Genomic DNA, 26,871 nt, shown 5'->3' with positions numbered 1-26,871 from the left:
GATACAGTTATAGACAGATAGAGGGATGATAGATACAGTTATAGACAGATAGAGGGATGACAGATATAGTTAGAGACGGATAGAGGGATGATAGATACAGTAATAGACAGATAGAGGGAAGACAGATACAGTTAGAGATGGATAGAGGGATGATAGATACAGTTATAGACAGATAGAGGGATGACAGATAGGGATATAGACAGATAGAGGGATGATAGATACAGTTATAGACAGAGAGAGGGATGATAGATACAGTTATAGACAGATAGAGGGATGATATATACAGTTATAGATAGATAGAGGGATGATAGATAGGGTTATAGACAGATAGAGGGATGATAGATACAGTTATAGACAGATAGAGGGATGATAGATACAGTTATAGACAGATAGAGGGATGATAGATACAGTTATAGACAGATAGAGGGATGATATATACAGTTATAGTCAGATAGAGGGATGATAGATACAGTTATGGACAGATAGAGGGATGCTAGATACAGTTATAGACAGATAGAGGGATGCTAGATACAGTTATAAACATATAGAGGGATGATAGATACAGTTATAGACAGATAGAGGGATGATAGATACAGTTATGGACAGAGAGAGGGATGATAGATACAGTTATAGACAGGTAGAGGGATGTTAGATAGGGTTATAGACAGATAGAGGGATGATAGATACAGTTATAGACAGATAGAGGGAAGATAGATACAGTTAAAGACAGATAGAGGGATGATAGATACAGTTAAAGACAGATAGAGGGATGATATATACAGTTTTAGACAGAGAGAGGGATGATAGATACAGTTATAGACAGATACAGGGATGATAGATACAGTTAAAGACAGATAGAGGGATGATAGATAAAGTTATAGACAGATAGAGGGATGATAGATAGGGTTATGGACTGATAGAGGGATGATTGATACAGTTATAGACAGATAGAGGGAAGATAGATACAGTTAAAGACAGATAGAGGGATGATACATACAGTTATAGACAGATAGAGGGATGATAGATACAGATAAAGACAGATAGAGGGATGATACATACAGTTATAGACAGATAGATGGATGATAGATACAGTTATAGACAGATAGACGGATGATATATACAGTTATAGACAGATAGAGGGATGATAGATACTGTTATAGACAGATAGAGGGATGACAGATATAGTTAGAGATGGATAGAGGGATGATAGATACAGTTAAAGACAGATAGAGGGATGATAGATAAAGTTATAGACAGATAGAGGGATGATAGATAGGGTTATGGACTGATAGAGGGATGATTGATACAGTTATAGACAGATAGAGGGAAGATAGATACAGTTAAAGACAGATAGAGGGATGATACATACAGTTATAGACAGATAGAGGGATGATAGATACAGATAAAGACAGATAGAGGGATGATACATACAGTTATAGACAGATAGATGGATGATAGATACAGTTATAGACAGATAGAGGGATGATATATACAGTTATAGACAGATAGAGGGATGATAGATACTGTTATAGACAGATAGAGGGATGACAGATATAGTTAGAGACGGATAGAGGGATGATAGATACAGTAATAGACAGATAGAGGGATGACAGATACAGTTAGAGACGGATAGAGGGATGATTGATACAGTAATAGACAGATAGAGGGATGACAGATACAGTTAGAGACGGATAGAGGGATGATAGATACAGTTATAGACAGATAGAGCGATGATAGATACAGTTATAGACAGATAGAGGGATGATAGATACTGTTATAGACAGATAGAGGGATGATAGATACAGTTATAGACAGATAGAGGGATGATAGATACTGTTATAGACAGATAGAGGGATGATAGATACAGTTATAGACAGATAGAGGGATGATAGATACTGTTATAGACAGATAGAGGGATGACAGATATAGTTAGAGACGGATAGAGGGATGAGAGATACAGTAATAGACAGATAGAGGGATGATAGATACAGTTATAGACAGATAGAGGGATGATAGATACTGTTATAGACAGATAGAGGGATGACAGATATAGTTAGAGACGGATAGAGGGATGATACATACAGTTATAGACAGATAGAGGGATGATAGATACAGTTATAGACAGATAGAGGGATGATAGATACAGTTATAGACAGATAGAGGGATGATAGATACTGTTATAGACAGATAGAGGGGTGACAGATATAGTTAGAGACGGATAGAGGGATGATAGATACAGTTAAAGACAGATAGAGGGATGATAGATAAAGTTATAGACAGATAGAGGGATGATACATACAGTTATAGACAGATAGATGGATGATAGATACAGTTATAGACAGATAGAGGGATGATACATACAGTTATAGACAGATAGAGGGATGATAGATACAGATAAAGACAGATAGAGGGATGATACATACAGTTATAGACAGATAGATGGATGATAGATACAGTTATAGACAGATAGAGGGATGATATATACAGTTATAGACAGATAGAGGGATGATAGATACTGTTATAGACAGATAGAGGGATGACAGATATAGTTAGAGACGGATAGAGGGATGATAGATACAGTAATAGACAGATAGAGGGATGACAGATACAGTTAGAGACGGATAGAGGGATGATTGATACAGTAATAGACAGATAGAGGGATGACAGATACAGTTAGAGACGGATAGAGGGATGATAGATACAGTTATAGACAGATAGAGCTATGATAGATACAGTTATAGACAGATAGAGGGATGATAGATACTGTTATAGACAGATAGAGGGATGATAGATACAGTTATAGACAGATAGAGGGATGATAGATACTGTTATAGACAGATAGAGGGATGATAGATACAGTTATAGACAGATAGAGGGATGATAGATACTGTTATAGACAGATAGAGGGATGACAGATATAGTTAGAGACGGATAGAGGGATGAGAGATACAGTAATAGACAGATAGAGGGATGATAGATACAGTTATAGACAGATAGAGGGATGATAGATACTGTTATAGACAGATAGAGGGATGACAGATATAGTTAGAGACGGATAGAGGGATGATACATACAGTTATAGACAGATAGAGGGATGATAGATACAGTTATAGACAGATAGAGGGATGATAGATACAGTTATAGACAGATAGAGGGATGATAGATACTGTTATAGACAGATAGAGGGATGACAGATATAGTTAGAGACGGATAGAGGGATGATAGATATAGTTAGAGACGGATAGAGGGATGATAGATACAGTTATAGACAGATAGAGGGATGATAGATACAGTTATAGACAGATAGAGGGATGATAGATACTGTTATAGACAGATAGAGGGATGACAGATATAGTTAGAGACGGATAGAGGGATGATAGATACAGTAATAGACAGGTAGAGGGATGATAGATACAGTTATAGACAGATAGAGGGATGATAGATACTGTTATAGACAGATAGAGGGATGACAGATATAGTTAGAGACAGATAGAGGGATGATAGATACAGTTATAGACAGATAGAGGGATGATAGATACAGTTATAGACAGATAGAGGGATGATAGATACTGTTATAGACAGATAGAGGGATGACAGATATAGTTAGAGACGGATAGAGGGATGATAGATACAGTAATAGACAGATAGAGGGATGACAGATACAGTTAGAGACGGATAGAGGGATGATAGATACAGTTATAGACAGATAGAGGGAAGATAGATACAGTTAAAGACAGATAGAGTGATGATACATACAGTTAAAGACAGATAGAGGGATGATAGATACAGTTATAGACAGATAGAGGGATGATACATACAGTTATAGACAGATAGAGGGATGATAGATACAGATAAAGACAGATAGAGGGATGATACATACAGTTATAGACAGATAGATGGATGATAGATACAGTTATAGACAGATAGAGGGATGATAGATACTGTTATAGACAGATAGAGGGATGACAGATATAGTTAGAGACGGATAGAGGGATGATAGATACAGTAATAGACAGATAGAGGGATGACAGATACAGTTAGAGACGGATAGAGGGATGATTGATACAGTAATAGACAGATAGAGGGATGACAGATACAGTTAGAGATGGATAGAGGGATGATAGATACAGTTATAGACAGATAGAGGGATGACAGATAGGGATATAGACAGATAGAGGGATGATAGATACAGTTATAGACAGAGAGAGGGATGATAGATACAGTTATAGACAGATAGAGGGATGATATATACAGTTATAGATAGATAGAGGGATGATAGATAGGGTTATAGACAGATAGAGGGATGATAGATACAGTTATAGACAGATAGAGGGATGATAGATACAGTTATGGACAGATAGAGGGATGATAGATACAGTTATGGACAGATAGAGGGATGCTAGATACAGTTATAGTCAGATAGAGGGATGATAGATACAGTTATAGTCAGATAGAGGGATGATAGATACAGTTATGGACAGATAGAGGGATGATAGATACAGTTATAGACAGATAGAGGGATGCTAGATACAGTTATAGTCAGATAGAGGGATGATAGATACAGTTATAGTCAGATAGAGGGATGATAGATACAGTTATGGACAGATAGAGGGATGATAGATACAGTTATAGACAGATAGAGGGATGCTAGATACAGTTATAGTCAGATAGAGGGATGATAGATACAGTTATGGACAGATAGAGGGATGCTAGATACAGTTATAGACAGATAGAGGGATGCTAGATACAGTTATAAACATATAGAGGGATGATAGATACAGTTATAGACAGATAGAGGGATGATAGATACAGTTATGGACAGAGAGAGGGATGATAGATACAGTTATGGACAGATAGAGGGATGATAGATACAGTTATAGACAGGTAGAGGGATGTTAGATAGGGTTATAGACAGATAGAGGGATGATAGATACAGTTATAGACAGATAGAGGGAAGATAGATACAGTTAAAGACAGATAGAGGGATGATATATACAGTTAAAGACAGATAGAGGGATGATATATACAGTTTTAGACAGAGAGAGGGATGATAGATACAGTTATAGACAGATACAGGGATGATAGATACTGTTATAGACAGATAGAGGGATGACAGATATAGTTAGAGACGGATAGAGGGATGATACATACAGTTATAGACAGATAGAGGGATGATAGATACAGTTATAGACAGATAGAGGGATGATAGATACAGTTATAGACAGATAGAGGGATGATAGATACAGTTATAGACAGATAGAGGGATGCTAGATACAGTTATAGTCAGATAGAGGGATGATAGATACAGTTATGGACAGATAGAGGGATGCTAGATACAGTTATAGACAGATAGAGGGATGCTAGATACAGTTATAAACATATAGAGGGATGATAGATACAGTTATAGACAGATAGAGGGATGATAGATACAGTTATGGACAGAGAGAGGGATGATAGATACAGTTATGGACAGATAGAGGGATGATAGATAGGGTTATAGACAGATAGAGGGATGATAGATACAGTTATAGACAGATAGAGGGATGATAGATACAGTTATAGACAGATAGAGGGATGATAGATACAGTTATGGACAGATAGAGGGATGATAGATACAGTTATGGACAGATAGAGGGATGCTAGATACAGTTATAGTCAGATAGAGGGATGATAGATACAGTTATAGTCAGATAGAGGGATGATAGATACAGTTATGGACAGATAGAGGGATGATAGATACAGTTATAGACAGATAGAGGGATGATAGATACAGTTATGGACAGATAGAGGGATGCTAGATACAGTTATAGACAGATAGAGGGATGATAGATACAGTTATAGTCAGATAGAGGGATGATAGATACAGTTATGGACAGATAGAGGGATGATAGATACAGTTATAGACAGATAGAGGGATGCTAGATACAGTTATAGACAGATAGAGGGATGATAGATACAGTTATAGATCAGATAGAGGGATGATAGATACAGTTATGGACAGATAGAGGGATGATAGATACAGTTATAGACAGATAGAGGGATGCTAGATACAGTTATAGTCAGATAGAGGGATGATAGATACAGTTATGGACAGATAGAGGGATGCTAGATACAGTTATAGACAGATAGAGGGATGCTAGATACAGTTATAAACATATAGAGGGATGATAGATACAGTTATAGACAGATAGAGGGATGATAGATACAGTTATGGACAGAGAGAGGGATGATAGATACAGTTATGGACAGATAGAGGGATATAGATACAGTTATAGACAGGTAGAGGGATGTTAGATAGGGTTATAGACAGACAGAGGGATGATAGATACAGTTATAGACAGATAGAGGGAAGATAGATACAGTTAAAGACAGATAGAGGGATGATATATACAGTTAAAGACAGATAGAGGGATGATATATACAGTTTTAGACAGATAGAGGGATGATAGATACAGTTATAGACAGATACAGGGATGATAGATACTGTTATAGACAGATAGAGGGATGACAGATATAGTTAGAGACGGATAGAGGGATGATAGATACAGTTATAGACAGATAGAGGGATGATAGATACAGTTATAGACAGATAGAGGGATGATAGATACAGTTATAGACAGATAGAGGGATGATAGATACAGTTATAGACAGATAGAGGGATGATAGATACAGTTATAGACAGATAGAGGGATGATAGATACAGTTATAGACAGATAGAGGGATGATAGATACAGTTATAGACAGATAGAGGGATGATAGATACAGTTATAGACAGATAGAGGGATGATAGATACAGTTATAGACAGATAGAGGGATGATAGATACAGTTATAGACAGATAGAGGGATGATAGATACAGTTATAGACAGATAGAGGGATGATAGATACAGTTATAGACAGATAGAGGGATGATAGATACAGTTATAGACAGATAGAGGGATGATAGATACAGTTATAGACAGATAGAGGGATGATAGATACAGTTAAAGACAGATAGAGGGATGATAGATACAGTTATAGACAGATAGAGGGATGATAGATACAGTTATAGACAGATAGAGGGATGATAGATACAGTTATAGACAGATAGAGGGATGATAGATACAGTTAGAGACAGATAGAGGGATGATAGATACAGTTATAGACAGATAGAGGGATGATAGATACAGTTATAGACAGATAGAGGGATGATAGATACAGTTATAGACAGATAGAGGGATGATAGATACTGTTATAGACAGATAGAGGGATGACAGATATAGTTAGAGACGGATAGAGGGATGATAGATATAGTTAGAGACGGATAGAGGGATGATAGATACAGTTATAGACAGATAGAGGGATGATAGATACAGTTATAGACAGATAGAGGGATGATAGATACTGTTATAGACAGATAGAGGGATGACAGATATAGTTAGAGACGGATAGAGGGATGATAGATACAGTAATAGACAGATAGAGGGATGATAGATACAGTTATAGACAGATAGAGGGATGATAGATACTGTTATAGACAGATAGAGGGATGACAGATATAGTTAGAGACGGATAGAGGGATGATACATACAGTTATAGACAGATAGAGGGATGATAGATACAGTTATAGACAGATAGAGGGATGATAGATACAGTTATAGACAGATAGAGGGATGATAGATACTGTTATAGACAGATAGAGGGATGACAGATATAGTTAGAGACGGATAGAGGGATGATAGATACAGTAATAGACAGATAGAGGGATGACAGATACAGTTAGAGACGGATAGAGGGATGATAGATACAGTTATAGACAGATAGAGGGAAGATAGATACAGTTAAAGACAGATAGAGTGATGATACATACAGTTAAAGACAGATAGAGGGATGATAGATACAGTTATAGACAGATAGAGGGATGATACATACAGTTATAGACAGATAGAGGGATGATAGATACAGATAAAGACAGATAGAGGGATGATACATACAGTTATAGACAGATAGATGGATGATAGATACAGTTATAGACAGATAGAGGGATGATAGATACTGTTATAGACAGATAGAGGGATGACAGATATAGTTAGAGACGGATAGAGGGATGATAGATACAGTAATAGACAGATAGAGGGATGACAGATACAGTTAGAGACGGATAGAGGGATGATTGATACAGTAATAGACAGATAGAGGGATGACAGATACAGTTAGAGATGGATAGAGGGATGATAGATACAGTTATAGACAGATAGAGGGATGACAGATAGGGATATAGACAGATAGAGGGATGATAGATACAGTTATAGACAGAGAGAGGGATGATATATACAGTTATAGAAAGATAGAGGGATGATATATACAGTTATAGATAGATAGAGGGATGATAGATAGGGTTATAGACAGATAGAGGGATGCTAGATACAGTTATAGTCAGATAGAGGGATGATAGATACAGTTATGGACAGATAGAGGGATGCTAGATACAGTTATAGTCAGATAGAGGGATGATAGATACAGTTATAGTCAGATAGAGGGATGATAGATACAGTTATGGACAGATAGAGGGATGATAGATACAGTTATAGACAGATAGAGGGATGCTAGATACAGTTATAGTCAGATAGAGGGATGATAGATACAGTTATAGTCAGATAGAGGGATGATAGATACAGTTATGGACAGATAGAGGGATGATAGATACAGTTATAGACAGATAGAGGGATGCTAGATACAGTTATAGTCAGATAGAGGGATGATAGATACAGTTATGGACAGATAGAGGGATGCTAGATACAGTTATAGACAGATAGAGGGATGCTAGATACAGTTATAAACATATAGAGGGATGATAGATACAGTTATAGATAGATAGAGGGATGATAGATACAGTTATGGACAGAGAGAGGGATGATAGATACAGTTATGGACAGATAGAGGGATGATAGATACAGTTATAGACAGATAGAGGGAAGATAGATAGGGTTATAGACAGATAGAGGGATGCTAGATACAGTTATAGTCAGATAGAGGGATGATAGATACAGTTATGGACAGATAGAGGGATGCTAGATACAGTTATAGTCAGATAGAGGATGATAGATACAGTTATGGACAGATAGAGGATGATAGATACAGTTATAGACAGATAGAGGATGCTAGATACAGTTATAGTCAGATAGAGGATGATAGATACAGTTATAGTCAGATAGAGGATGATAGATACAGTTATGGACAGATAGAGGGATGCTAGATACAGTTATAGACAGATAGAGGGATGCTAGATACAGTTATAGTCAGATAGAGGGATGATAGATACAGTTATAGTCAGATAGAGGGATGATAGATACAGTTATAGACAGATAGAGGGATGCTAGATACAGTTATAGTCAGATAGAGGGATGATAGATACAGTTATAGTCAGATAGAGGGATGATAGATACAGTTATGGACAGATAGAGGGATGATAGATACAGTTATAGACAGATAGAGGGATGCTAGATACAGTTATAGTCAGATAGAGGGATGATAGATACAGTTATGGACAGATAGAGGGATGCTAGATACAGTTATAGACAGATAGAGGGATGCTAGATACAGTTATAAACATATAGAGGGATGATAGATACAGTTATAGACAGATAGAGGGATGATAGATACAGTTATGGACAGAGAGAGGGATGATAGATACAGTTATGGACAGATAGAGGGATGATAGATACAGTTAAAGACAGATAGAGGGATGATATATACAGTTTTAGACAGAGAGAGGGATGATAGATACAGTTATAGACAGATACAGGGATGATAGATACAGTTAAAGACAGATAGAGGGATGATAGATAGGTTTATAGACACATAGAGAGATGATAGATACAATTAGAGACGGATAGAGGGATGATAGATACAGTTAAAGACAGATAGAGGGATGATAGATAAAGTTATAGACAGATAGAGGGATGATAGATAGGGTTATGGACTGATAGAGGGATGATTGATACAGTTATAGACAGATAGAGGGAAGATAGATACAGTTAAAGACAGATAGAGGGATGATACATACAGTTATAGACAGATAGATGGATGATAGATACAGTTATAGACAGATAGAGGGATGATATATACAGTTATAGACAGATAGATGGATGATAGATACAGTTATAGACAGATAGAGGGATGATATATACAGTTATAGACAGATAGAGGGATGATAGATACTGTTATAGACAGATAGAGGGATGACAGATATAGTTAGAGACGGATAGAGGGATGATAGATACAGTAATAGACAGATAGAGGGATGACAGATACAGTTAGAGACGGATAGAGGGATGATTGATACAGATAAAGACAGATAGAGGGATGATACATACAGTTATAGACAGATAGATGGATGATAGATACAGTTATAGACAGATAGAGGGATGATATATACAGTTATAGACAGATAGAGGGATGCTAGATACAGTTATAGTCAGATAGAGGGATGATAGATACAGTTATGGACAGATAGAGGGATGATAGATACAGTTATAGACAGATAGAGGGATGATATATACAGTTATAGACAGATAGAGGGATGCTAGATACAGTTATAGTCAGATAGAGGGATGATATATACAGTTATAGTCAGATAGAGGGATGATAGATACAGTTATAGTCAGATAGAGGGATGATAGATACAGTTATGGACAGATAGAGGGATGATAGATCCAGTTATAGTCAGATAGAGGGATGATATATACAGTTATAGTCAGATAGAGGGATGATATATACAGTTATAGTCAGATAGAGGGATGATAGATACAGTTATAGTCAGATAGAGGGATGATAGATACAGTTATGGACAGATAGAGGGATGATAGATACAGTTATAGTCAGATAGAGGGATGATATATACAGTTATAGACAGATAGAGGGATGCTAGATACAGTTATAGTCAGATAGAGGGATGATAGATACAGTTATAGTCAGATAGAGGGATGATAGATACAGTTATAGTCAGATAGAGGGATGATAGATACAGTTATAGTCAGATAGAGGGATGATAGATACAGTTATAGACAGATAGAGGGATGATAGATACAGTTATAGACAGATAGAGGGATGATAGATACAGTTATAGTCAGATAGAGGGATGATAGATACAGTTATAGTCAGATAGAGGGATGATAGATACAGTTATGGACAGATAGATGGATGATAGATACAGTTATAGACAGATAGAGGGATGATATATACAGTTATAGACAGATAGAGGGATGCTAGATACAGTTATAGTCAGATAGAGGGATGATATATACAGTTATAGTCAGATAGAGGGATGATAGATACAGTTATAGTCAGATAGAGGGATGATAGATACAGTTATGGACAGATAGAGGGATGATAGATACAGTTATAGACAGATAGAGGGATGCTAGATACAGTTATAGTCAGATAGAGGGATGATAGATACAGTTATGGACAGATAGAGGGATGCTAGATACAGTTATAGTCAGATAGAGGGATGATAGATACAGTTATGGACAGATAGAGGGATGATAGATACAGTTATAGACAGATAGAGGGATGCTAGATACAGTTATAGTCAGATAGAGGGATGATAGATACAGTTATGGACAGATAGAGGGATGCTAGATACAGTTATAGACAGATAGAGGATGCTAGATACAGTTATAAACATATAGAGGATGATAGATACAGTTATAGACAGATAGAGGGATGATAGATACAGTTATGGACAGAGAGGATGATAGATACAGTTATGGACAGATAGAGGATGATAGATACAGTTATAGACAGGTAGAGGGATGTTAGATAGGGTTATAGACAGATAGAGGGATGATAGATACAGTTATAGACAGATAGAGGAAGATAGATACAGTTAAAGACAGATAGAGGGATGATAGATACAGTTAAAGACAGATAGAGGATGATATATACAGTTATAGACAGAGAGAGGATGATAGATACAGTTATAGACAGATACAGGGATGATAGATACAGTTAAAGACAGATAGAGGGATGATAGATAGGTTTATAGACACATAGAGAGATGATAGATACAATTAGAGACGGATAGAGGGATGATAGATACAGTTAAAGACAGATAGAGGGATGATAGATAAAGTTATAGACAAATAGAGGGATGATAGATAGGGTTATGGACTGATAGAGGGATGATTGATACAGTTATAGACAGATAGAGGGAAGATAGATACAGTAAAAGACAGATAGAGGGATGATACATACAGTTATAGACAGATAGATGGATGATAGATACAGTTATAGACAGATAGAGGGATGATATATACAGTTATAGACAGATAGATGGATGATAGATACAGTTATAGACAGATAGAGGGATGATAGATACTGTTATAGACAGATAGAGGGATGACAGATATAGTTAGAGACGGATAGAGGGATGATAGATACAGTAATAGACAGATAGAGGGATGACAGATACAGTTAGAGACGGATAGAGGGATGATTGATACAGATAAAGACAGATAGAGGGATGATACATACAGTTATAGACAGATAGATGGATGATAGATACAGTTATAGACAGATAGAGGGATGATATATACAGTTATAGACAGATAGAGGGATGATAGATACAGTTATAGACAGATAGAGGGATGATATATACAGTTATAGACGGATAGAGGGATGATAGATACAGATAAAGACAGATAGAGGGATGATACATACAGTTATAGACAGATAGATGGATGATAGATACAGTTATAGACAGATAGAGGGATGATATATACAGTTATAGACAGATAGAGGGATGACAGATATAGTTAGAGACGGATAGAGGGATGATAGATACAGTAATAGACAGATAGAGGGATGACAGATACAGTTAGAGACGGATAGAGGGATGATTGATACAGTAATAGACAGATAGAGGGATGACAGATACAGTTAGAGACGGATAGAGGGATGATAGATACAGTTATAGACAGATAGAGGGATGACAGATACAGTTAGAGACGGATAGAGGGATGATAGATACAGTTATAGACAGATAGAGGGATGATAGATACAGTTATAGACAGATAGAGGGATGATCAGTTATAGACAGATAGAGGATGATAGATAGTTATAGACAGATAGAGGGATGATAGATACAGTTATAGACAGATAGAGGGATGATAGATACTGTTATAGACAGATAGAGGGATGACAGATATAGTTAGAGACGGATAGAGGGATGATAGATACAGTTATAGACAGATAGAGGGATGATAGATACAGTTATAGACAGATAGAGGGATGATAGATACAGTTATAGACAGGTAGAGGGATGTTAGGGTTATAGACAGATAGAGGGATGATAGATACAGTTATAGACAGATAGAGGGAAGATAGATACAGTTAAAGACAGATAGAGGGATGATAGATACAGTTAAAGACAGATAGAGGGATGATATATACAGTTTTAGACAGAGAGAGGGATGATAGATACAGTTATAGACAGATACAGGATGATAGATACAGTATAGATGATGGGGATGATTAATACAGTTATAGACAGATAGAGGGATGATAGATACAGTTAAAGACAGCTAGAGGGATGATAGATAGGGTTATAGACACATAGAGAGATGATAGATACAGTTAGAGACGGATAGAGGGATGATAGATACAGTTAAAGACAGATAGAGGGATGATAGATAAAGTTATAGACAGATAGAGGGATGATAGATAGGGTTATGGACTGATAGAGGGATGATAGATACAGATAAAGACAGATAGAGGGATGATACATACAGTTATAGACAGATAGAGGGATGATAGATACAGTTATAGACAGATAGAGGGATGATAGATAGGGTTATAGACAGATAGAGGGATGATAGATACTGTTATAGACAGATAGAGGGATGACAGATATAGTTAGAGACGGATAGAGGGATGATAGATACAGTAATAGACAGATAGAGGGATGACAGATACAGTTAGAGACGGATAGAGGGATGATAGATACATTAATAGACAGATAGAGGGATGATAGATACAATTATAGACAGATAGAGGGATGATAGATACAGTTAAAGACATAGAGGGATGATAGATAGGGTTATAGATAGATAGAGAGATGATAGATACAGTTATAGACGGATAGAGGGATGATAGATACAGTTATGGACAGATAGAGGGATGATAGATACAGTTATAGACAGGTAGAGGGATGTTAGATAGGGTTATAGACAGATAGAGGGATGATAGATACAGTTATAGACAGATAGAGGGAAGATAGATACAGTTAAAGACAGATAGAGGGATGATAGATACAGTTAAAGACAGATAGAGGGATGATATATACAGTTAGAGATGGATAGAGGGATGATAGATACAGTTATAGACAGATAGAGGGATGCTAGATACAGTTATAGACAGATAGAGGGATGATATATACAGTTATAGTAAGATAGAGGGATGATAGATACAGTTATGGACAGACAGAGGGATGATAGATACAGTTATAGACGGATAGAGGGATGCTAGATACAGTTATAGACAGATAGAGGGATGCTAGATACAGTTATAAACATATAGAGGGATGATAGATACAGTTATGGACAGAGAGAGGGATGATAGATACAGTTATGGACAGATAGAGGGATGATAGATACAGTTATAGACAGGTAGAGGGATGTTAGATAGGGTTATATACAGATAGAGGGATGATAGATACAGTTATAGACAGATAGAGGGAAGATAGATACAGTTAAAGACAGATAGAGGGATGATAGATACAGTTAAAGACAGATAGAGGGATGATATATACAGTTTCAGACAGAGAGAGGGATGATAGATACAGTTATAGACAGATACAGGGATGATAGATACAGTTATAGACAGATAGAGGGATGATAGATACAGTTAAAGACAGCTAGAGGGATGATAGATAGGGTTATAGACACATAGAGAGATGATAGATAGGGTTATGGACTGATAGAGGGATGATAGATACAGATAAAGACAGATAGAGGGATGATACATACAGTTATAGACAGATAGAGGGATGATAGATACATTTATAGACAGATAGAGGGATGATAGATAGGGTTATAGACAGATAGAGGGATGATAGATACTGTTATAGACAGATAGAGGGATGACAGATATAGTTAGAGACGGATAGAGGGATGATAGATACAGTAATAGACAGATAGAGGGATGACAGATACAGTTAGAGACGGATAGAGGGATGATAGATACATTAATAGACAGATAGAGGGATGATAGATACAGTTAAAGACATAGAGGGATGATAGATAGAGTTATAGATAGATAGAGGATGATAGATACAGTTATAGACGGATAGAGGGATGATAGATACAGTTATGGACAGATAGAGGGATGATAGATACAGTTATAGACAGGTAGAGGGATGTTAGATAGGGTTATAGACAGATAGAGGGATGATAGATACAGTTATAGACAGATAGAGGGAAGATAGATACAGTTAAAGACAGATAGAGGGATGATAGATACAGTTAAAGACAGATAGAGGGATGATATATACAGTTAGAGATGGATAGAGGGATGATAGATACAGTTATAGACAGATAGAGGGATGATAGATACAGTTATAGACAGATAGAGGGATGCTAGATACAGTTATAGACAGATAGAGGGATGATATATACAGTTATAGTCAGATAGAGGGATGATAGATACAGTTATGGACAGACAGAGGGATGATAGATACAGTTATAGACAGATAGAGGGATGCTAGATACAGTTATAAACATATAGAGGGATGATAGATACAGTTAAAGACATAGAGGGATGATACATACAGTTAAAGACAGAAAGAGGGATGATAGATACAGTTATAGACAGATAGAGGGATGATAGATACAGTTATGGACAGAGAGAGGGATGATAGATACAGTTATGGACAGATAGAGGGATGATAGATACAGTTATAGACAGGTAGAGGGATGTTAGATAGGGTTATAGACAGATAGAGGGATGATAGATACAGTTATAGACAGATAGAGGGAAGATAGATACAGTTAAAGACAGATAGAGGGATGATAGATACAGTTAAAGACAGATAGAGGGATGATAGATACAGTTATAGACAGATAGAGGGATGATAGATACAGTTATAGACAGATAGAGGGATGATAGATACAGTTATAGACAGATAGAGGGATGATATATACAGTTATAGTACAGATAGAGGGATGATAGATACAGTTATGGACAGACAGAGGGATGATAGATACAGTTATAGACAGATAGAGGGATGATAGATACAGTTATAGACAGATAGAGGGATGATAGATACAGTTATAAACATATAGAGGGATGATAGATACAGTTATGGACAGAGAGAGGGATGATAGATACAGTTATGGACAGATAGAGGGATGATAGATACAGTTATAGACAGGTAGAGGGATGTTAGGGTTATAGACAGATAGAGGGATGATAGATACAGTTATAGACAGATAGAGGGAAGATAGATACAGTTAAAGACAGATAGAGGGATGATAGATACAGTTAAAGACAGATAGAGGGATGATATATACAGTTTTAGACAGAGAGAGGGATGATAGATACAGTTATAGACAGATAGAGGGATGATTAATACAGTTATAGACAGATAGAGGGATGATAGATACAGTTAAAGACAGCTAGAGGGATGATAGATAGGGTTATAGACACATAGAGAGATGATAGATAGGGTTATGGACTGATAGAGGGATGATAGATACAGATAAAGACAGATAGAGGGATGATACATACAGTTATAGACAGATAGAGGGATGATAGATACAGTTATAGACAGATAGAGGGATGATAGATAGGGTTATAGACAGATAGAGGGATGATAGATACTGTTATAGACAGATAGAGGGATGACAGATATAGTTAGAGACGGATAGAGGGATGATAGATACAGTAATAGACAGATAGAGGGATGACAGATACAGTTAGAGACGGATAGAGGGATGATAGATACATTAATAGACAGATAGAGGGATGATAGATACAGTTAAAGACGATAGAGGGATGATAGATAGGGTTATAGATAGATAGAGAGATGATAGATACAGTTATAGACGGATAGAGGGATGATAGATACAGTTATGGACAGATAGAGGGATGATAGATACAGATAAAGACAGATAGAGGGATGATACATACAGTTATAGACAGATAGAGGGATGATAGATACAGTTATAGACAGATAGAGGGAAGATAGATACAGTTAAAGACAGATAGAGGGATGATAGATACAGTTAAAGACAGATAGAGGGATGATATATACAGTTAGAGATGGATAGAGGGATGATAGATACAGTTATAGACAGATAGAGGGATGATAGATACAGTTATAGACAGATAGAGGGATGCTAGATACAGTTATAGACAGATAGAGGGATGATATATACAGTTATAGTCAGATAGAGGGATGATAGATACAGTTATGGACAGACAGAGGGATGATAGATACAGTTATAGACAGATAGAGGGATGCTAGATACAGTTATAAACATATAGAGGGATGATAGATACAGTTAAAGACATAGAGGGATGATACATACAGTTAAAGACAGAAAGAGGGATGATAGATACAGTTATAGACAGATAGAGGGATGATAGATACAGTTATGGACAGAGAGAGGGATGATAGATACAGTTATGGACAGATAGAGGGATGATAGATACAGTTATAGACAGGTAGAGGGATGTTAGATAGGGTTATAGACAGATAGAGGGATGATAGATACAGTTATAGACAGATAGAGGGAAGATAGATACAGTTAAAGACAGATAGAGGGAAGATAGATACAGTTAAAGACAGATAGAGGGATGATACATACAGTTATAGACAGATAGATGGATGATAGATACAGTTATAGACAGATAGAGGGATGATATATACAGTTATAGACAGATAGAGGGATGATAGATACTGTTATAGACAGATAGAGGGATGACAGATATAGTTAGAGATGGATAGAGGGATGATAGATACAGTAATAGACAGATAGAGGGATGACAGATACAGTTAGAGACGGATAGAGGGATGATAGATACAGTTATAGACAGATAGAGGGATGATAGATACAGTTATAGACAGATAGAGGGATGATAGATACTGTTATAGACAGATAGAGGGATGACAGATATAGTTAGAGACGGATAGAGGGATGATAGATACAGTTATAGACAGATAGAGGGATGATAGATACAGTTATAGACAGATAGAGGGATGATAGATACTGTTATAGACAGATAGAGGGATGACAGATATAGTTAGAGACGGATAGAGGGATGATAGATACAGTAATAGACAGATAGAGGGATGACAGATACAGTTAGAGACGGATAGAGGGATGATTGATACAGTAATAGACAGATAGAGGGATGACAGATACAGTTAGAGACGGATAGAGGGATGATAGATACAGTTATAGACAGATAGAGGGATGACAGATAGGGATATAGACAGATAGAGGGATGATAGATACAGTTATAGACAGATAGAGGGATGATAGATACAGTTATAGACAGATAGAGGGATGATATATACAGTTATAGATAGATAGAGGGATGATAGATAGGGTTATAGACAGATAGAGGGATGATAGATACAGTTATAGACAGATAGAGGGATGATAGATACAGTTATAGACAGATAGAGGGATGATATATACAGTTATAGTAAGATAGAGGGATGATAGATACAGTTATGGACAGACAGAGGGATGATAGATACAGTTATAGACGGATAGAGGGATGCTAGATACAGTTATAAACATATAGAGGGATGATAGATACAGTTATAGACAGATAGAGGGATGATAGATACAGTTATGGACAGAGAGAGGGATGATAGATACAGTTATGGACAGATAGAGGGATGATAGATACAGTTATAGACAGGTAGAGGGATGTTAGATAGGGTTATAGACAGATAGAGGGATGATAGATACAGTTATAGACAGATAGAGGGAAGATAGATACAGTTAAAGACAGATAGAAGGATGATATATACAGTTTTAGACAGAGAGAGGGATGATAGATACAGTTATAGACAGATACAGGGATGATAGATACAGTTATAGATAGATAGAGGGATGATTAATACAGTTATAGACAGATAGAGGGATGATAGATACAGTTAAAGACAGCTAGAGGGATGATAGATAGGGTTATAGACACATAGAGAGATGATAGATACAGTTAGAGACGGATAGAGGGATGATAGATACAGTTAAAGACAGATAGAGGGATGATAGATAAAGTTATAGACAGATAGAGGGATGATAGATAGGGTTATGGACTGATAGAGGGATGATAGATACAGATAAAGACAGATAGAGGGATGATACATACAGTTATAGACAGATAGAGGGATGATAGATACAGTTATAGACAGATAGAGGGATGATAGATAGGGTTATAGACAGATAGAGGGATGATAGATACTGTTATAGACAGATAGAGGGATGACAGATATAGTTAGAGACGGATAGAGGGATGATAGATACAGTAATAGACAGATAGAGGGATGACAGATACAGTTAGAGACGGATAGAGGGATGATAGATACATTAATAGACAGATAGATGGATGATAGATACAGTTATAGACAGATAGAGGGATGATAGATACAGTTAAAGACATAGAGGGATGATAGATAGGGTTATAGATAGATAGAGAGATGATAGATACAGTTATAGACGGATAGAGGGATGATAGATACAGTTATGGACAGATAGAGGGATGTTAGATAGGGTTATAGACAGATAGAGGGATGATAGATACAGTTATAGACAGATAGAGGGAAGATAGATACAGTTAAAGACAGATAGAGGGATGATAGATACAGTTAAAGACAGATAGAGGGATGATATATACAGTTAGAGATGGATAGAGGGATGATAGATACAGTTATAGACAGATAGAGGGATGCTAGATACAGTTATAGACAGATAGAGGGATGATATATACAGTTATAGTAAGATAGAGGGATGATAGATACAGTTATGGACAGACAGAGGGATGATAGATACAGTTATAGACGGATAGAGGGATGCTAGATACAGTTATAGACAGATAGAGGGATGCTAGATACAGTTATAAACATATAGAGGGATGATAGATACAGTTATGGACAGAGAGAGGGATGATAGGTACAGTTATGGACAGATAGAGGGATGATAGATACAGTTATAGACAGGTAGAGGGATGTTAGATAGGGTTATAGACAGATAGAGGGATGATAGATACAGTTATAGACAGATAGAGGGAAGATAGATACAGTTAAAGACAGATAGAGGGATGATAGATACAGTTAAAGACAGATAGAGGGATGATATATACAGTTTTAGACAGAGAGAGGGATGATAGATACAGTTATAGACAGATACAGGGATGATAGATACAGTTATAGACAGATAGAGGGATGATTAATACAGTTATAGACAGATAGAGGGATGATAGATACAGTTAAAGACAGCTAGAGGGATGATAGATAGGGTTATAGACACATAGAGAGATGATAGATAGGGTTATGGACTGATAGAGGGATGATAGATACAGATAAAGACAGATAGAGGGATGATACATACAGTTATAGACAGATAGAGGGATGATAGATACAGTTATAGACAGATAGAGGGATGATAGATAGGGTTATAGACAGATAGAGGGATGATAGATACTGTTATAGACAGATAGAGGGATGACAGATATAGTTAGAGACGGATAGAGGGATGATAGATACAGTAATAGACAGATAGAGGGATGACAGATACAGTTAGAGACGGATAGAGGGATGATAGATACATTAATAGACAGATAGAGGGATGATAGATACAGTTAAAGACATAGAGGGATGATAGATAGGGTTATAGATAGATAGAGAGATGATAGATACAGTTATAGACGGATAGAGGGATGATAGATACAGTTATGGACAGATAGAGGGATGATAGATACAGTTATAGACAGGTAGAGGGATGTTAGATAGGGTTATAGACAGATAGAGGGATGATAGATACAGTTATAGACAGATAGAGGGAAGATAGATACAGTTAAAGACAGATAGAGGGATGATAGATACAGTTAAAGACAGATAGAGGGATGATATATACAGTTAGAGATGGATAGAGGGATGATAGATACAGTTATAGACAGATAGAGGGATGCTAGATACAGTTATAGACAGATAGAGGGATGATAGATACAGTTATAGACAGATAGAGGGATGATAGATACTGTTATAGACAGATAGAGGGATGACAGATATAGTTAGAGACGGATAGAGGGATGATAGATACAGTAATAGACAGATAGAGGGATGACAGATACAGTTAGAGATGGATAGAGGGATGATAGATACAGTTATAGACAGATAGAGGGATGACAGATAGGGATATAGACAGATAGAGGGATGATAGATACAGTTATAGACAGAGAGAGGGATGATAGATACAGTTATAGACAGATAGATGGATGATATATACAGTTATAGTCAGATAGAGGGATGATAGATACAGTTATGGACAGACAGAGGGATGATAGATACAGTTATAGACAGATAGAGGGATGATAGATACAGTTATGGACAGACAGAGGGATGATAGATACAGTTATAAACATATAGAGGGATGATAGATACAGTTAAAGACATAGAGGGATGATACATACAGTTAAAGACAGATAGAGGGATGATAGATACAGTTATAGACAGATAGAGGGATGATACATACAGTTATAGACAGATAGAGGGATGATAGATACAGATAAAAACAGATAGAGGGATGATACATACAGTTATAGACAGATAGAGGGATGATAGATACAGTTAGAGACAGATAGAGGGATGATAGATACTGTTATAGGCAGATAGAGGGATGACAGATATAGTTTGAGACGGATAGAGGGATGACAGATACAGTAATATACAGATAGAGGGATGACAGATACAGTTAGAGAGGGATAGAGGGATGATAGATACAGTAATAGACAGATAGAGGGATGATAGATACAATTATAGACAGATAGAGGGATGATAGATACAGTTAAAGACAGATAGAGGGATGATAGATAGGGTTATAGATAGATAGAGAGATGATAGATACAGTTAGAGACGGATAGAGGGATGATAGATAGGGTAATGGACTGATAGAGGGATGATTGATAATGTTATAGACAGATAGAGGGATGATAGATTCAGTTATAGACAGATAGAGGGATGATAGATTCAGTTATAGACAGATAGAGGGATGATAGATAGGGTTATGGACTGATAGAGGGTTGATTGATATAGTTATAGACAGATAGAGGGATGATAGATACAGTTATAGACAGATAGAGGGATGATAGATACAGTTAGAGAAGGATAGAGGGATGATATATACAGCTATAAATAGAGGGATGATAGTTAGGGTTATAGACAGATAGAGGGATTATAGATACGGTTATAGACAAATAGAGGGATGATAGATACAGTTATAGACAGATAGAGGGATGATATATACAGTTATAGTCAGATAGAGGGATGATAGATACAGTTATGGAAAGACAGAGGGATGATAGATAGGGTTATGGACTGATAGAGGGATGATTGATACAGTTATAGACAGATAGAGGGATGATATATACAGTTATAGTCAGATAGAGGGATGATAGATACAGTTATGGACAGACAGAGGGATGATAGATAGGGTTATAGACACATAGAGAGATGATAGATACAGTTAGAGACGGATAGAGGGATGATAGATAAAGTTATAGACAGATAGAGGGATGATAGATACAGTTAAAGACAGATAGAGGGATGATAGATAGGGTTATAGACACATAAAGAGATGATAGATACAGTTAGAGACGGATAGAGGGATGATAGATACAGTTAAAGACAGATAGAGGGATGATAGATAAAGTTATAGACAGATAGAGGGATGATAGATAGGGTTATGGACTGATAGAGGGATGATAGATACAGTTATAGACAGATAGAGGGAAGATAGATACAGTTAAAGACAGATAGAGGGATGATACATACAGTTAAAGACAGATAGAGGGATGATAGATAGGGTAATGGACTTATAGAGGGATGATTGATACAGTTATAGACAGATAGAGGGATGATAGATTCAGTTATAGACAGATAGAGGGATGATAGATTCAGTTATAGACAGATAGAGGGATGATAGATAGGGTTATAGACAGATAGAGGGATGATAGATAGGGTTATGGACTGATAGAGGGTTGATTGATATAGTTATAGACAGATAGAGAGATGATAGATACAGTTATAAATAGAGGGATGATAGATAGGGTTATAGACAGATAGAGGGATGATAGATACAGTTATAGACAGATAGAGGGATGATAGATACAGTTATAGACAGATAGAGGGATGATAGATACAGTTATAGACAGATAGAGGGATGACAGATACAGTTAGAGATGGATAGAGGGATGATAGATACAGTTATAGACAGATAGAGGGATGATAGATACAGTTAGAGAAGGATAGAGTGATGATATATACATTTATTGACAGATAGAGGGATGATAGATTCAATTATAGACAGATAGAGGGATGATAGATAGGGTTATAGACAGATAGAGGGATGATAGATAGGGTTATGGACTGATAGAGGGTTGATTGATATAGTTATAGACAGATAGAGAGATGATAGATTCAGTTATAGACAGATAGAGGGATGATAGATACAGTTATAGACAGATAGAAGGATGATAGATAGGGTTATAGATAGATAGAGAGATGATAGATACAGTTAGAGATGGATAGAGGGATGATAGATAGGGTAATGGACTGATAGAGGGATGATTGATACAGTTATAGACAGATAGAGGGATGATAGATAGGGTAATGGACTGATAGAGGGATGATTGATACAGTTATAGACATAAAGAGGTATGATATATACAGATATAGACAGATAGAGGGATGATAGATACAGTTATAGACAGATAGAGGGATGAAATATACAGTTATATACAGATAGAGGGATGATAGATACAGTTATAGACAGATAGAGGGATGATAGATACAGTTAAAGACAGATAGAGAGATGATAGATTCAGTTAGAGAAGGATAGAGGGATGATATATACATTTATTGACAGATAGAGGGATGATAGATACAGTTAGAGATGGATAGAGGGATGATATATACAGCTATAAATAGAGGGATGATAGTTAGGGTTATATACAGATAGAGGGATGATAGATACAGTTATAGACAGATAGAGGGATGATAGATACAGTTATGGACAGATAGAGGGATGATAGATACAGTTATAGACAGGTAGAGGGATGTTAGATAGGGTTATAGACAGATAGAGGGATGATAGATACAGTTATAGACAGATAGAGGGAAGATAGATACAGTTAAAGACAGATAGAGGGATGATAGATACAGTTAAAGACAGATAGAGGGATGATATATACAGTTAGAGATGGATAGAGGGATGATAGATACAGTTATAGACAGATAGAGGGATGATAGATACAGTTATAGACAGATAGAGGGATGCTAGATACAGTTATAGACAGATAGAGGGATGATATATACAGTTATAGTCAGATAGAGGGATGATAGATACAGTTATGGACAGACAGAGGGATGATAGATAGGGTTATGGACTGATAGAGGGATGATTGATACAGTTATAGACAGATAGAGGGAAGATAGATACAGTTAAAGACAGATAGAGGGATGATACATACAGTTAAAGACAGATAGAGGGATGATAGATACAGTTATAGACAGATAGAGGGATGATACATACAGTTATAGACAGATAGAGGGATGATTGATACAGATAAAGACAGATAGAGGGACGATACATACAGTTATAGACAGATAGTTAGGGTTATATACAGATAGAGGGATGATAGATACAGTTATAGACAGATAGAGGGATGATAGATACAGTTATAGACAGGTAGATGGATGTTAGATAGGGTTATAGACAGATAGAGGGATGATAGATACAGTTATAGACAGATAGAGGGAAGATAGATACAGTTAAAGACAGATAGAGGGATGATAGATACAGTTAAAGACATATAGAGGGATGATATATACAGTTTTAGACAGAAAGAGGGATGATATAACAAACATAGACAGATAGAGGGATGATAGATACAGTTATAGAGAGATAGAGGGATGAAATATACAGTTATATACAGATAGAGGGATGATAGATACAGTTATAGACAGATAGAGGGATGATAGATACAGTTAGAGATGGATAGAGAAATGATATATACATTTATAGACAGATAGAGGGATGATAGATATTGTTATAGATGGAAAGAGGGATGATATATACAAACATAGACAGACAGATGGATGATAGATACAGTTATAGACAGATAGAGGGATGATTGATACAGTTATAGACAGATAGAGGGATGATAGATAGGGTTATAGATAGATAGAGAGATGATAGATACAGTTAGAGATGGATAGAGGGATGATAGATAGGGTAATGGACTGATAGAGGGATGATTGATACAGTTATAGACAGATAGAGGGATGATAGATAGGGTAATGGACTGATAGAGGGATGATTGATACAGTTATAGACATAAAGAGGTATGATATATACAGATATAGACAGATAGAGGGATGATAGATACAGTTATAGACAGATAGAGGGATGAAATATACAGTTATATACAGATAGAGGGATGATAGATACAGTTATAGACAGATAGAGGGATGATAGATAGGGTTATGGACTGATAGAGGGATGATAGATACAGTTATAGACAGATAGAGGGAAGATAGATACAGTTAAAGACAGATAGAGGGATGATACATACAGTTAAAGACAGATAGAGGGATGATAGATAGGGTAATGGACTTATAGAGGGATGATTGATACAGTTATAGACAGATAGAGGGATGATAGATTCAGTTATAGACAGATAGAGGGATGATAGATTCAGTTATAGACAGATAGAGGGATGATAGATAGGGTTATAGACAGATAGAGGGATGATAGATAGGGTTATGGACTGATAGAGGGTTGATTGATATAGTTATAGACAGATAGAGAGATGATAGATTCAGTTATAGACAGATAGAGGGATGATAGATACAGTTATAGACAGATAGAGAGATGATAGATTCAGTTATAGACAGATAGAGGGATTATAGATACGGTTATAGACAAATAGAGGGATGATAGATACAGTTATAGTCAGATAGAGGGATGATAGATACAGTTATGGACAGATAGAGGGATGATAGATAGGGTTATGGACTGATAGAGGGATGATTGATACAGTTATAGACAGATAGAGGGATGATATATACAGTTATAGTCAGATAGAGGGATGATATATACAGTTATAGTCAGATAGAGGGATGATAGATACAGTTATGGACAGACAGAGGGATGATAGATAGGGTTATGGACTGATAGAGGGATGATTGATACAGTTATGGACAGACAGAGGGATGATAGATAGGGTTATGGACTGATAGAGGGATGATTGATACAGTTATAGACAGATAGAGGGATGATATATACAGTTATAGTCAGATAGAGGGATGATATATACAGTTATAGTCAGATAGAGGGATGATAGATACAGTTATGGACAGACAGAGGGATGATAGATAGGGTTATGGACTGATAGAGGGATGATTGATACAGTTATGGACAGACAGAGGGATGATAGATAGGGTTATGGACTGATAGAGGGATGATAGATACAGTTATGGACAGACAGAGGGATGATAGATAGGGTTATGGACTGATAGAGGGATGATTGATACAGTTATAGACAGATAGAGGGATGATATATACAGTTATAGTCAGATAACGGGATGATATATACA

Source organism: Xyrauchen texanus, unplaced genomic scaffold, assembly GCF_025860055.1.
Source record: "Xyrauchen texanus isolate HMW12.3.18 unplaced genomic scaffold, RBS_HiC_50CHRs HiC_scaffold_156, whole genome shotgun sequence".
Lineage (NCBI taxonomy): Eukaryota > Metazoa > Chordata > Actinopteri > Cypriniformes > Catostomidae > Xyrauchen > Xyrauchen texanus.
This window is presented reverse-complemented; position numbering follows the sequence as displayed.